At 43.3% G+C, this 13,704-nt stretch overlaps 1 protein-coding gene across 4 annotated transcripts in view; it reads left to right on the top strand.

Moving 5' to 3' along the window:
* Positions 1-415: 415 nt before the first annotated feature.
* Pcm1 (pericentriolar material 1) overlaps positions 416-13,704 on the top strand; it is a 94,137-nt gene continuing 80,848 nt past the window's right edge. For 3 of the 4 annotated variants that reach the window (XM_021219920.2, XM_029532262.1, XM_029532263.1), the window contains exon 1: positions 417-790. The gene's annotated coding sequence lies outside the window, so the exon portion shown is untranslated. Of the gene's footprint in view, positions 791-13,704 lie in introns of all 4 variants that reach the window. The other variant, XM_021219919.2, reaches the window with a different exon arrangement.

Consider the following 13,704-nt stretch of genomic DNA (forward strand, 5'->3'; position numbering starts at 1 on the left):
AAAAAAAAAAAAAAAAAAAGATATTCTTTCACCGACTAACTACACGTGACACACTGATGTAATATCCTTGCTACATTGTAAAGGCTTATCAATATCCTTCGTGATAGGAAAGTGGGTAGGAATGCACTACAAGGGTTTCCTGTCTTCCCGTCTCCATCTGGATGCTCATGCCTCCACAGAAAATTAGAAAGCGCCCGGAGACTCGCAGTGAGCTAAAGCACTTAGAATCCTCCACAGGCCTCAAGCTTTATAAACCACAGCCGTCCCAGCTGGCTGGCGCACAGCATCCTGGGATTTGTAGTTCCGTTTCCTTTGGCTACCCGGTTGAGTGGGCATTCTGGGATGTGTAGTTCCCAGGTGGTTCGTCTGCGCAAAGCCGTTCCCGACCAGAGGGGCGGTACGTGACTCCACGGACGCCCGCACGCCCGGAGTTCGCACTGCGGCTCCAGCCCCGGGGCGAGTTCTCGCCCCCGCGCGGCCGTTGCCGAGGAGACGGCGCTGGTCTCGCGGAGCGTTGCGCCCCCCCCACCCCCTCTCTCTGCAGTTCCCCCGCCCCCCTCTTCTCCCACCACAATGAGGTCCTAAGATGGCGGTGGCTGCGGCGGTTGGCGCCTAGTTAGCTAATGTAGAGAAGGCGGCCATCGGGGCTTTGGGCAGTCGAGGGGGACTTGTGGGCCTCCCTTCCGCGGTCTTGGAGGAAGAACCGCTGCCGGCGGCGGCGGCGGCTCCTGGAGAAGGGGGCGGCCGACCGCCACTGGGCCCTTGGAAGGAGGGGCGGCTTCGTTTCCAGGTAACGCGGCCCTGGGCCTCGGCGGGCTGGAGCGCCGGGTGGTTCTAGGCGGGCGCCGCGCTGGAAGCGGCCCGGGGCCACGCCTGCCCGGGTTAACTCTGAGGTCCCATGGCTGCGCGATCCTTCCCCCCCCCCCAAACCCCTAGGCTGACATCGGCTCCTCTCGGCGCCGTCTGACACCGTAGCTCTGGGGAGCGTCTGGGGCGACGCTGGCCGGCGCCACCAAGATCTTGTGGCATCCGATGCGAGGACCGCTCGCCCGGGGCTCGACCGGGGTGGAAGGGAAGCTTGCCTTGTAGTTTAGGGGTGATGAGTCCCGAAAGAAACTGGCCTTGGCGGCCCGAGGCCCCGGGGACCGCCCTCCCTCCCAGCCCACCCGCCAGATTCCATCCTGGGAGCCCCCCCCCCCCCGACGGCCCGGATCCTCCTGGGTGCAGAGCGTCTGAGGCCGGGGAATTTTCTGCGGTCGCTTTTATTCTTGGAGCAGGAAGGCCCCCCGGGAGGCGTTCCTGACTCCTGCTAGTAGGTTCTTTTCGCCAAGAAAATGTTAATTTAATAATCCTTCTCCGAGCTCCTCCCATTGCCCTTCTCCACCCCTTCGGGAAGATCCAATTTCTTTACATCTACAATGGGGGGGGGGGGGATGGTGGGGATTGGGGGTGGGAAGCGAGATGTCCAGTAGGGTTCTGGCAGTATGGCTTGCTTGGATTAGGTGTTAGCCCCCCCATACCCCCCGTTGGGGCGCCTGCGTGAACCAACTTTTCCTCTCGCGGCCCCGCTCCTGCCGCAGCTAGCCTGGTCCAAACCCAAAACAAAACACAAACCGTTCTCCCCTCCACCCCCCTTTCTTTCAAGGCGGTTTTAGGATTGGTATTGTGGGAACTACGGGTGACAGACAGATCGTGCTTTGGCGCTTAGAAGAAGCGGGCTTTCTGGGTGCCCCTACCAACCCCCCACCCCCATCCCCCCGCCCCATAACCGCTTTCCAGACCCCGCCTTCGGTGTTCTCTGGTTACTAGAGCCGGTGTTAAAGAGCTTTTTGTGCACCTGCTTCTGCCTTTTCCCTATCACCTTCCTGGTCAGGGCCACTGGCTGTCGTCATTAATACCGAATCTCGCAGTTGAAGGTACATCTCGGTAAATGTAGTTTTTTAAAAAAAAAAGATTTCTCATGCCTAAAGCTTTTTTAAAAGTAAGAGAGTAACATGTTTTTGACTAGTTTGAGTAACAGGGATTTAATAACTTAATCAGGAGAGTACATATTCCTCAAGGGTCCTTAAATGGCAATTGGGGGCTATTTTCATTATATTCCAAAGTGGGTGTTATACCCAAAGTGTTTGGAAGAATCTTAGAGACTTGGGGTATCTAAAGGTCTTTGTTAATGTATATTGAGTTTAAAACTGTTTATCAATTACATATTTTTAATTATCTGAAACATTAGGTCATAAATTTAGTGCTTGCTTTCAAAGTATAAAGTGTAAGAATTTACTGTTTTGTTTTTTTTTTATTTTAATAAGCAGACAGTTGCTTTGATCTGTGGACCAGAAAGATATTTCTGGAATGGGGAAAATTTGTTTCTAAAATTTGTTTTTGACACCTTAGTATGTTAGTTTCATATGTATTAAAGTTGGGAACATTTTATACTGGGGTATGCTGTCTAAAAACTGGTGCAGAATTGAAGAGTCTATTTAGTAAGCAAACACTTTGGGTGTGCTGCCTTTTGACCTGCCATTTTGGTGTATCTTCATTCTTTGTTAGAAATGAGCTGTGCCATTCCTACTAGCTAAATAAGATGATTTATACAGTAGTACTTTCTGGGATTTAAAACTCATTTGAGTTTGAATTGTCATAAGACAACTATTTGGGTAGCCTCTCTTTCCAAGTCCATTTTCTCTCAAGTTATGGCCTTCCACGTTTTTTATCTGGCTTTATCTTTCTTTCATGATCGTTTTCTTCTTGCTTAAATTTGTTATACCAACAACTGACAGGCATTAATTTAGTTATCTGAAATTACTTCGAACATTAGTAGCCTTTCCACATAAGAAGTTAGTGTTGGGACGTAAGTTCAGTTAAAGTTAAAAGAAGTCATGAAGGCTGTATAGAAGATAAATGACTAGGGCTAGCTTAATTGATAGAGTAGTTGCCTAGCATGTATTATTGTTCTGCATTTGCTCTCCAACACCAAATAAACAGGAATGACGGTGGATGCTTGTAAAAAAGATCCCCTCATTAGGAATAGTAGACACAGGAGGTTTAAGGTAATTCTTGGCTGGCCAAGTTCACCCAGCCTGGGATGCATGAAATTCTGTATAAAAATGAAGAAATATCATGGCTAAAGGATAAGAATAGAAGAGATTTTGTTTAAAATATTTTAGAAGTGATTGATCTTTAGTGTTGTGTGTATGTATGTGTGCATTCATGCATGCGTCTCTCTTCAGAAGGAATCTGAAGTTCCTTCTCCCGTGCTGTTTTAAGAAAAGCCAGGCAAGTGACATATACCGTAGTCCCAGGAGTTGGGTGGCTGAGACAGGAGGATCAAGAGTTTGGGGCTAGCCTGTCCTATATAGCCAGACCCAATCTTGAAGAAAAAAGAATCATACATACACGCACACACACACACACACACACACACACACACACACACACACACTATTTGTGTGTTTTGTCTGCATGTATGTATATGCACTCTTTCTTTGTCTGGTTCCAGCAGTACTCAGATGAGGGTGTCAGATTCCCTGGGACTGTAGTTAAAGAGGGTTGTGACCAAAATGTGGGTGCCGGGGAAGAAACCTGGATGAGCCCAGTTTCTTTTGTGTTTGAAACAGGGTCTCATATACCCCAGGCTGGCCTCTAGTTCAGTGTGTAGTTGAGGAAAACCTTGATTTATTTGTGCCGATTTCCCAAGCACCGGGATTTCAGGTGTATGCCACCATGACCTGCTAGAAATCCTATTTTTAAAATTGTTTAATTTATTCTTGCTTTCTGTGAAAGCAAACATATTTAAACTCCCTTATGAGAACCAGTAATGAGACTGTTATGCAGAACTATAGACTGGTAGTTGATTTATATCTCAATTACAGTTCTGCTTTTGTTTTTTATGCTAGCAGGTTATAACAAAACAATAGGCAGAATGGAACTTAGAAAAAGGCAAATGTGAGTGTTTAATGCCAGATGATTGCATTGTGGCTGACATTTCATGAGATAAAAAGAATTACACTTATAAAATAATTTTACTAAAAGGAAAAATTAGGGAAGATGGATAAGAGGAATGAAAATGCAGAGTAACTGACTTAATTCACATGGGAAGACTTGGGTTTTTCTTGGTGAGAATTGCCCCATTGTAAAGGAGCAAATGTCAGCTGTGGTGGAAAACCCAGAAAGGAACACAGACATGTAACAGTGACTTTCATTCTCTTGATGTAATTGTGGTCTCCAAGGCTCTGCCTGGCCTCAAACTAACTCTAGCAATATGTTCTAAGCTCTGGCTCCTCCTCATTCTCTGTCTAGCTTGTTCTCTCTTGAACCTGTCTCAGTTAAACTCTCCTGGTAAAACTCTCCTCCTTTCTCTTTCCCTGTTAAGTAGCCTCTCTTTTCTCTCTCCGTGAGAGTTGGACATATCCTATTCTGTCTAATCTGTCTCTGATTTGTCACTTTGTGTGCCACTCAGTTAGATAATAATTTTCAAGCATGGGTATTCCTTCTACAACTAACTTTACCTTCATTGTTTGAGATTAAAGGTGTGTGCAAAGGGCTGAGCCACACTACAACTAGAAACAGGTTTTTCCAGTAATAACACAATCTCAGGGTTCACAGTGTGAACAAACATCCTGCAACAGTCACATAAGGGAATTTTTGTATGAAGCTAACAGGCAATGCATAACTATATATTCATTTTATAAATTTGAGTGCTTTTAATTCACTGTGTATTGACAAATGTTTGGGAGCCATTGAGCAAAATAGACAAGATGTATTACCCTATGACAGTGCATCTATGTTGATATATATATATATATATATATATATATATATATGACTTAAAGTCATGTCAAAAGTCAAAGCCAAGGCAATATCACTTTGAAAGGGTATGAGTAGAAGCAAAGAAAGCAGGTAATTGGTTTTCTAGAGTTAATAGCAGGAGCAAATAGGAAAGTCAAGGATGCTGACAGGACATTTTTGTAATATATTACTTGGTTTGGGGTAAGAATGCAAAAGATTAGTGAAGAGAAAGAAAAATAATCAAGGGAACTGGAAGTATTCAGAAAGGTCAGGAACAGATTCAGCATAATTAGGCAGTGATATAGTAGAATGCAAGAAGCAGGATCAGAAAGGAAGTTTAAGTTCCTGACCTTGAACAAATTACCAGTTCAGAGTGAAAGAGGTATTGGAATGAGGAAGATAAATTGACATTGGAATTAAGACTAGACGCTTAGAAAAATTACATACACACACACACACACACACACACACACACACACACACACATACACAGTTCATAATGGTGGGCAAAACTAGGAGTCATTGTTATAAAGGGTAGGATTGAACAAAATGTTGCACAAGGTGGGTAGTAGTTTTGATGTGTACTTTTTAAAAGAGGAAAAGCTGAGAATTAGTTAATAACAGTGGTCTGCAAATAGTATCTTTTCCCAGTTAGCCAGAAGAGTAGAAAAAGGAGCATCTTTTTTTAGAAGTGGTTTGATAGGAATTGGTGCTTTAAGGAGGATTTGAGGTTTTATTGACACAGAAGAGTAATGTTTTGGAGCAGGTGGGGGATGCATAGGTAGTTGGTTTATAATCCTCTGGTGGAAGTGTTTGATAGGAGGTGTTAACTATAGGTATGGATCAGAATGGCATTGAAGATGGAAATTTGAGGTTAATAACAATAGCAGGGTGAAATGAATTGATTATTGCTTAGAAATGAGTATATACTTATAAGGAAGTAATAGATTTTAGTATATGTAATTGTAGGAAGGAAAAGGTCTTAGCAAACAAGTGTATATATCTGGGGATTGACTTTAGGGCTCATTCTTGCTCTTTTGTGAAGTAAAGATATACTGATCAAATTTCGCTAGTGTTAAAATATTCTGCAAAAGTAACTAACACATTTATACCATAAAGAAATGATAGGGCTTGGAGAGATAACTTGGTGATTAAGAATGTAAAGTAACAAAAAAAAAAACAAAAAAAGCAGCACATGCCTTTAATCCCAGCACTTGGGAGGCAGAGGCAGGCAGATTTCTGAGTTCAAGGCCAGCCTGGTCTACAAAGTGAGTTCCAGGTCAGCCAGGGCTACACAGAGAAACCCTGTCTCCAAAAAACCAAAACCAAAAAACAAAACATAAAGAACATGAAGTGCCTGTCTAGAGGATCGAGTTAGATTCTCAGCATGTCTGGTTCACAACCACCTGTAACTCCAGCTCCAGGGAGATCTGGCCTACTGGTCTCTGGGGGTACCTGCACTCTTGTGCATGCACACACAATTAAAAATAATAAAAGTATATCTTTTAAAAGTGAAATAATGGGCTGGTGAGATGGCACAGCTGTTAAGAGCACTGACTGTTCTTCCGGATGTTATGAGTTCAAGTCCCAGCAACCACATGGTGGCTCACAACTATCCGTAATGACATCTGATGTCCCCTCCTGGTGTGTCTGAAGACAGCTACAGTGTACTTACATAAAAATAATAAATCTTATTTTAAAAAGTAAAATAATGTTTGAGGAGATAGAAATGTTTAGCCTTACTTCAGTATTATATAGTGTATACATGTATCAGAATCACATTGTACCCTGTAAATATGTATAATTAAAAGAAAATCTTGATCTGGTGGCACACACTTGTTATTCTAGCACTTGGTAGATAGTGGGAGAATTGCTGTGAATTTAAGGCTAGCCTGAACTACACTGTGTGACCCAGGTTAATGTGTGCTATAGCAGTGGTTCTCAACCTGTGGGTTGCAACCCCTTTGAGGGCTTGAAAAACCCTTTCACAGAGGTCACATATCTGATATCCATCCTGTATATCAGAGTTTTACATTACGATTTATAACAGTAGCAAAATTGGAGCTATGAAGTAGTAACATTTGAGGACCTGTATTAAAGGGTCATAGCATTAGAAAGGTTGAGAACCACTGTGCTATAGTATAAGATCCTGTTTAAAAAGAAAAAGAAAAATGGGAAGGTGTCTTAGTTAGGGTTTTACTGCTGTGAACAGACACCATGGCCAAGGCAACTCTTCTTATAAAGGACAACATTGGGGCTGGCTTACAGGTTCAGAGGTTCAGTTCATTATCATCAAGGTGGGAACATGGCAGTGTCCAGGCAGGCATGGTGCAGGGGGTGCAGCTGAGAGTTTCACATCTTGTTCCAAAGGCAGCTAGGAGAAGACTGGCTTCAAGAGAGCTAGGATGAGGGTCTTAAAGCCCTTGCCCACAGTGACACTCTTCCTCCAACAAGGCCACACCTGCTCCAATAAGGCCTCACCTTCTAATACTTCCTGGGCCAATCATATTCACACCATCACTGGAGGGCGTGGAGAGATTCCTCTGCAGCTAAGAATACTTTTTGTAATTGCAGAGGATGGTGGTTCAGTTCCCAGCACCCACCGGGGTTCATAACCTTCCTAACTACAGTTGCAGGGAATCCATGCTTTCTCTTGTAGTCTGAGGGTATCAGACATACACATGCTACACAGACATACTTGCAGGCAAAACACCTGTATACATAAGATGAATTTTTAAATTACGGAGGAGGAAGGGGGGAGGGGGGAGAGAGAGGGGAAAGGGGGTGGGGAGAGAGAACTACATCATAAGTCACTATATAGTGAAAGACTTATTAACACAATAATAAGTTCAGTTGACAAGGTACCTTGTGAGGTTAAATGCCTTGTTTTCCTTTTTTAGATAAGGTCTGTTGTCTACCACTGGCTTGCCTAAAATTTCCAGTGATCCTCCTGCATTTGCCTTCCAAATGTTGAACATGAAGTTCTTGTCAATGCCAATTGCATTTCGTTGTAATTTATTTGTCTTATCTTCACTAAATCTTCAGGATTTGGAGTTTGAAAAAGGTATCTTGAATTCTAGAAACTCACTCATTTTTTAAAAACCTTTAAATACATTTATTTATTAATTGTGTGTGAATGTGTGTGTACTTGAGCACATAGGTAGCGGTCAGAGGACACCTTGTAGAATCAGTTCTTTCCTTCATTGTATGGGTTCAGGAGTCAAACTCAGATTGTTAGGCTTGGTGGCAAGTACTTTTTTACCTGCTCAGAGCCATCTCATCAGCTTTTATTGAATTTTTATTTTTTAAGTTTTAAATAGAAAGGGCAATGGCAGAGATCTCATGTGGGAATGTTGTTTTGTTGTTGTTTGTCAGTGCAAGCGCCAGGGAGCCTTTTGTCAGTGCTCTCCCAGTGTTGAGATTACAGCTACATAGCACAGCTATTTCATGTGGGTGCTGGGAATCTGAATTCAGAGCCTCATCCTTTATCAGGTGCTTTGCCAACGGAGCTGACTCCCCAGGACTCCTTAGAAAAGTTTTATAGGAGATACTCGTACCTTTGAGAAATTTACTGAGTGTTAATATATTGAGAATTGATACATACGCATATGTTATTTAGCTTTATACTTTTTCCTCTTTACAGTTTTATTTTCGGTTCTCTCTCTCTCTCTCCTCTCTCTCTCTCTCTCTCTCTCTCTGTGTGTGTGTGTGTGTAGATTGTATATGAGGTGTGCATAAAGGCTAGATGATGGCAAATTACCTGGAGTTGGCATCACAGGTGCTTGTGAGCCATTTGACATAGGTGCTGGAAATGGAACTTAGATCTTCTTTGAGATGCATATGCTCTTGATCACTGAGCTGTCTCTCCAGCTCCAGCTTTCTATATTTCTTTGTTATGTGTGTCAGGATCTCATGTAGCTCAGACTGGCACTGAAGCTGCTGTAGCCTCCTGTCTCCACAAGTGTTAAGATTACAGATGTAAGTCACCATAGCCAGTTCTAGCTTTATGCTAATTTTGCTTCAATATTAGGGTATCCTTTAAACATACTTTATACTATTAGGTGTAGTTTTTTTTGTTTTTTTTTTTGTTTTTTTTTTTTAAACAAAATTTCAACCATGCAATTTTATCAATGAAGACTGAGGGGTCAGATGTGGTAGGGCTTGGGGAGGGAGATTTGCTAGTTCTGACAGAGAAAGCCAGCTGACCTTCCTTCTTAGTCAACTTCCACTTCCCAGCACGAGTCCCCTCTTTCATGATGCCATCTCAAAAAACCTTCAAACTGAGTGCTCCTCCCTTCTACTTCCTATGTTCCCTCTGTCTGTCCTCCTGACTCCCTCATACTCCATGTTTTCTTCGTAGTAATTCTGATACTTCCTGTCAACTGGTTGCTTGCTCTGCCTCTTGACCCAATTAGGTTATTAAATATTGTTGTATGAGTTTTTCTGAGGAACCTAGTTCACCCTACTAAAAGAAGGCAGGGACACCAGAGAACGATTCTGCTCTACAGTAGCAAATTTAGTTAGGGTTACTTACATGAGCATGGGCAGGCACACCATCAAAGAACAGTCTCTTTTCTCCCAGCCATTGTTAATTGTATATTCCTAGAGTGGAGTGGCCTTGTGCACCTCAGGAGGCTTTCTCCATGACAGTGGTCCCAGTGTTGTATAGATTTCATGCTCTGATTTCAAAATGGCAACAGAGCCCAGACCTCTTCCATGTTACAGTACACTTTTAGCCCTCTCTTCCACAGTGTTCCCTAAGCCTTGTGTATGGGTAGGCGGGGGAAAGTCATACAGATGTATGATTATTTCTCCCATTTAGTGGTGAGCATTGGGTTACTTTGTTACAGCACAGTGACTCGTTCTCAGTTCTTGTACTGCTTTTGAGGCTCTTCTGTAGCTGCTGTCCAAGCAAAAAGAACCTTCCCCAGCCAGGGTTGACAGCAACAATGGTTTATGGGCATAAACAAAAATGTTTAGAAGAATTTTGATGGGAAGAATTTTGAAGGTGTGTCATGTACATAGTTGGCCATAGCTCTCTCATTGGGGCCTGTCACCTCCTTAGCCACAGCTGTTTTACATCATTAAATTTAAAGTTTACACCCCTCTTGAGGAGTTAATTCTTAAAGCCCACCAGAAAGTAATTTTTATACCTCACAAAAGTCATGGCACTTTTTTTTGGGGGGGGGGGTTCGAGACAGGGTTTCTCTGCATCTGTCCTGGAACTCACTTTGTAGACCAGGCTGGACTCAGAAATCTGCCTGCCTCTGCCTCCTGAGTGCTGGGATTAAATGCGTGTGCCACCACGCCCGGCTAAGTCATGGCACTTATACCAGTGAGTGATTCTTGACTTTCATTCGCATGGTGTCAACATACCTGAATAGTATGGAGACAGCAACCCCCAGTCCAGCCTCTATAATTGTTGTTTTTTTTTGTTTGTTTTTTTTGGCACTAAGAACAATAGCCATCAAGAAGGGAACTATGTGTGTTAAGAGATGTATGATCTTAGCATCCAGTTACGACATGCAACCAATATCACTGGCAATAGCTTGTATTGTACCTTAGAGGAGGTAGCCTGCCCATGGTATTGGTGTTAGTAGTAGTCTTGTGGCTTCTGAGAGTGCCTTTTACAATTAGGCATACATAGATCCTTAACTGATGCTTTTGTTTACCTACACACAGATTATTGTAGGGCTTTCTTCACCACTTTCTCAGTGTTATAATTTATGCCTTATCCAACCATAAACTTCAAAGAGTGCCTGGCCTCTGTACCTTATGTGGATAATTTCCCATCCTTGTATCTTTAGTTGTGTTTGTACTTTCAGATGCTTTTCTAAATATGTAAGGCACTCAAGTTAGCATTATATAATAAGTCCTCTTAATAGAGTGTAGGTAGGATCTCTGAAGGACCAGCATAGTTTGTTCTAGGCTTGTGCAGTTAGTCTTGTGACAGCACCAAAGGGCATGCAGGATCTAAGGGATTCATCCACAGTTAGTAAGACCCATTACAGCACAAAAAAGATCCAATGTTTGTATCAGCTCTTCTTCAAAGGGGCATTTTTGGATACAGTTGTGTGGATAGGATTGTACTCTACAATCGTTCTCTAGGAATTGTTCCACCTCCTCATCCTGGGGCATGTGTCACATTTCTCTACCTCCTGAGTAAAGGGGAGGTTGGGAGTGACACCATGCCCTCAGCCTGCTCTCTGTGTTGGGCTTTGCGGGCCTGTCACTCTGGGACAGCTCTGCAGCCACCACCTTCACTCCATTAGCTAGCTACACCTGACTGCAAAAAGTGCCTTGGCTGAAGAAAGTGAATTGAGTTCCATTGTGCCCTCAGCTAAAGAGTAAGGTGAAGTGTTCATATCTGAAGCCTTCCAAAACCTCACTAGTACAGCGATTGGCTGTCCTTACATCTTTTCCCCCTAGAAACCGGGACAAATCTTGCCACATTTCCTTTTGTCCACAATAATACCTTTTTGTTTTTCCTTCTTGCCTTCTTAATTGCTTTTAGACTTCATTTACCTGATTTACAGGCCTATCTAAATCACATCTGCTGAAGCCTCTTCTATTTTTTAAAGATACTGACCCACCGTGAAGTTCGGCAAAGCTACAAAAGATCTACTGTCTTAGGGTTTCTATTCCTGCGCAAAACATAACCAAGAAGCAAGTTGGGGAGGAAAGGGTTTATTCAGCTTACACTGCCACGTTGCTCTTCATCACCAAAGGAAGTCAGGTACTTGGAGGCAGGAGCGGATGCCGAGGCCATGGAGGATGTTACTGCCTTGCTTCCTCTGGCTTGCTCAGCTTGGTCTCTTATAGAACCCAGGACTATCAGCCCAGGGATGACACCACTCACACAGTGGGCTGGGCCCTGCCCGCTTGGTCACTAATTGAGAAAATGCCTTGCAGCTGGATCTCATGGAGGCATTTTCTCAAGGGAGGCTCCTTTCTCTGTGATAACTCCTGCTGTGGCAAGTTGACACACAAAACCAGCCAGTACACCTGCCCCAGAACTGAGGCCTCCACTGAATTTCCTTCTTTCTTATCTCTGTAGTGAACATAATCCAGTCTAGCAAAGTGAAATGAGTATCATACACTGCCTTTGTCAGTACCTCATTTACAGCCTCCTCTAGGTTTTTCTCATGTGTCTAAGTTTGTTTCATTTGGTTTGGATTTTTTTTTTTTTTTTTTTTTTTTTTTTTTTTGGAGTTTTTTTTTTTATTTTTTTTTATTATATGTAAGTACACTGTAGCTGTCTTCAGACACTCCAGAAGAGAGCATCAGATTTCGTTACAGATGGTTGTGAGCCACCATGTGGTTGCTGGGATTTGAACTCAGGACCTCTGGAAGAGCAGTCGGCACTCTTAACCTCTGAGCCATCTCACCAGCCCGGTTTGGTTGTTTTTAAATTCCTTAGCACAGATCTTATTTCTGTTCTTTCTTCCTTAGACTGTCTCACCAGCTGTAAGAAATACCAAGCCAATGACCCGTCTCATCATCATCTTGATCCTCTTGATCCACTTTAGATGTCAAAGCAAAGACTGAAATGGAGGACATTAGCTGTATGTCTTTGTTAGGTGGTTCCTCCCTTACATGGGCAAATTTCCTTGAGCAGAGTTCATCATCACTTGCATGTTTTACCTGCTGCTGCAACTTCCTTATAATCCCATTCCAGATATGTTTCTTTCAGGCAATGCAGTGTGTTCTCTGGTGCATCTGCCACTTAAGAGTATGCTTGAACTCATTTGGAGGATCATAATTCATTAAGAAGGCATGCCACCTTATAAGACAGAGGAATATAGTCCCTAGGCGTTCTGCCCTGACTTTCCCTCTGGGCAGATAGTTTTCGTTAGAAGACTTATAACCCATGGTAGGAACAGTGTAACTGCTAGAACAGCAAGCAAGCACACAGTTTGGTGCCACATGGAGAACTGCCTTCCTTAGTGGGTTTACCTCCTTGAACATTTCTCCTCAGATAGTTTAACTTTAGTTGTATACTTTAGCAAGGATAATCCAGCTGCTCCTCTTAGACTAATAATTAAGCCCTTATTTGGGTATTAAGTTTTATTGCTTTTTCTAGGTAGAGGTGAACAAAAAGTCTGATGGCTGGATGGTGGAGGTGCACACCTTTAATCCCAGCACTCAGGAGGCAGAGGCAGAGGCAGGCAGATCTGTATAAATTGGAGGGCAGTCTGGTTTACAAAGCTAGTTCTAGGACAGCCAGGTTTACAAAAACCCTGTCTCACCCCCCTGCCACAGACTGGCCTCACTTTGGGTCCCGATCTGTGTGGAACTGGGTCTCTTGGTTGCAGGTGAGCGAGGATTCGGTGAATGAGTGACAGACAGTCCACACGAGAGAGGGTGTAAAACTGAATGTATTGATCAAAATGAGCATCACATCTTTAATACAGAATCAAACAAGAAAAGCGGGGCGGGATACATCCATTGTAACAAATGACACAAGACAAAGGATAGAATACATGAAAAGACCAGGGGGTGGGACCAGGCAGCTTGAGGAGGAAGCCAGGTGCAAGGCTAGTCAATAGTTAAACCCCACTGTCAGGGGTCCCCAGTAAATCCTCGATTACGTTGTTCCTTTGGGCCTAGCTGAAGACCCTGTTTTTTTTTGGGGGGGGGGGTTCTGCTCTGGCAGATCTCATGAATAATGCAATACCACATCCCCCCTATTTCCTAGGCCTTGGTAAATGCTTGTGTATGAACATAACTTCCACAGGTATACTACTCTAAGCTTTGCCCTGGGCTTGGCTCTGTTCTTTGTGATGCTTAATCGGTTTCACCTGTCTTTACTAGAAGTGAATTAGAATGTTAATGAACAGTTAACCTTCTTGCTGAATTCCAAGCTCCTGGCTTTAAGGAATTATCCGGACTTTGGAACACTGGCTTTAAGGGAATTTC

This window comes from Mus pahari, chromosome 19, assembly GCF_900095145.1.
Source record: "Mus pahari chromosome 19, PAHARI_EIJ_v1.1, whole genome shotgun sequence".
In the NCBI taxonomy this organism is placed as follows: domain Eukaryota; kingdom Metazoa; phylum Chordata; class Mammalia; order Rodentia; family Muridae; genus Mus; species Mus pahari.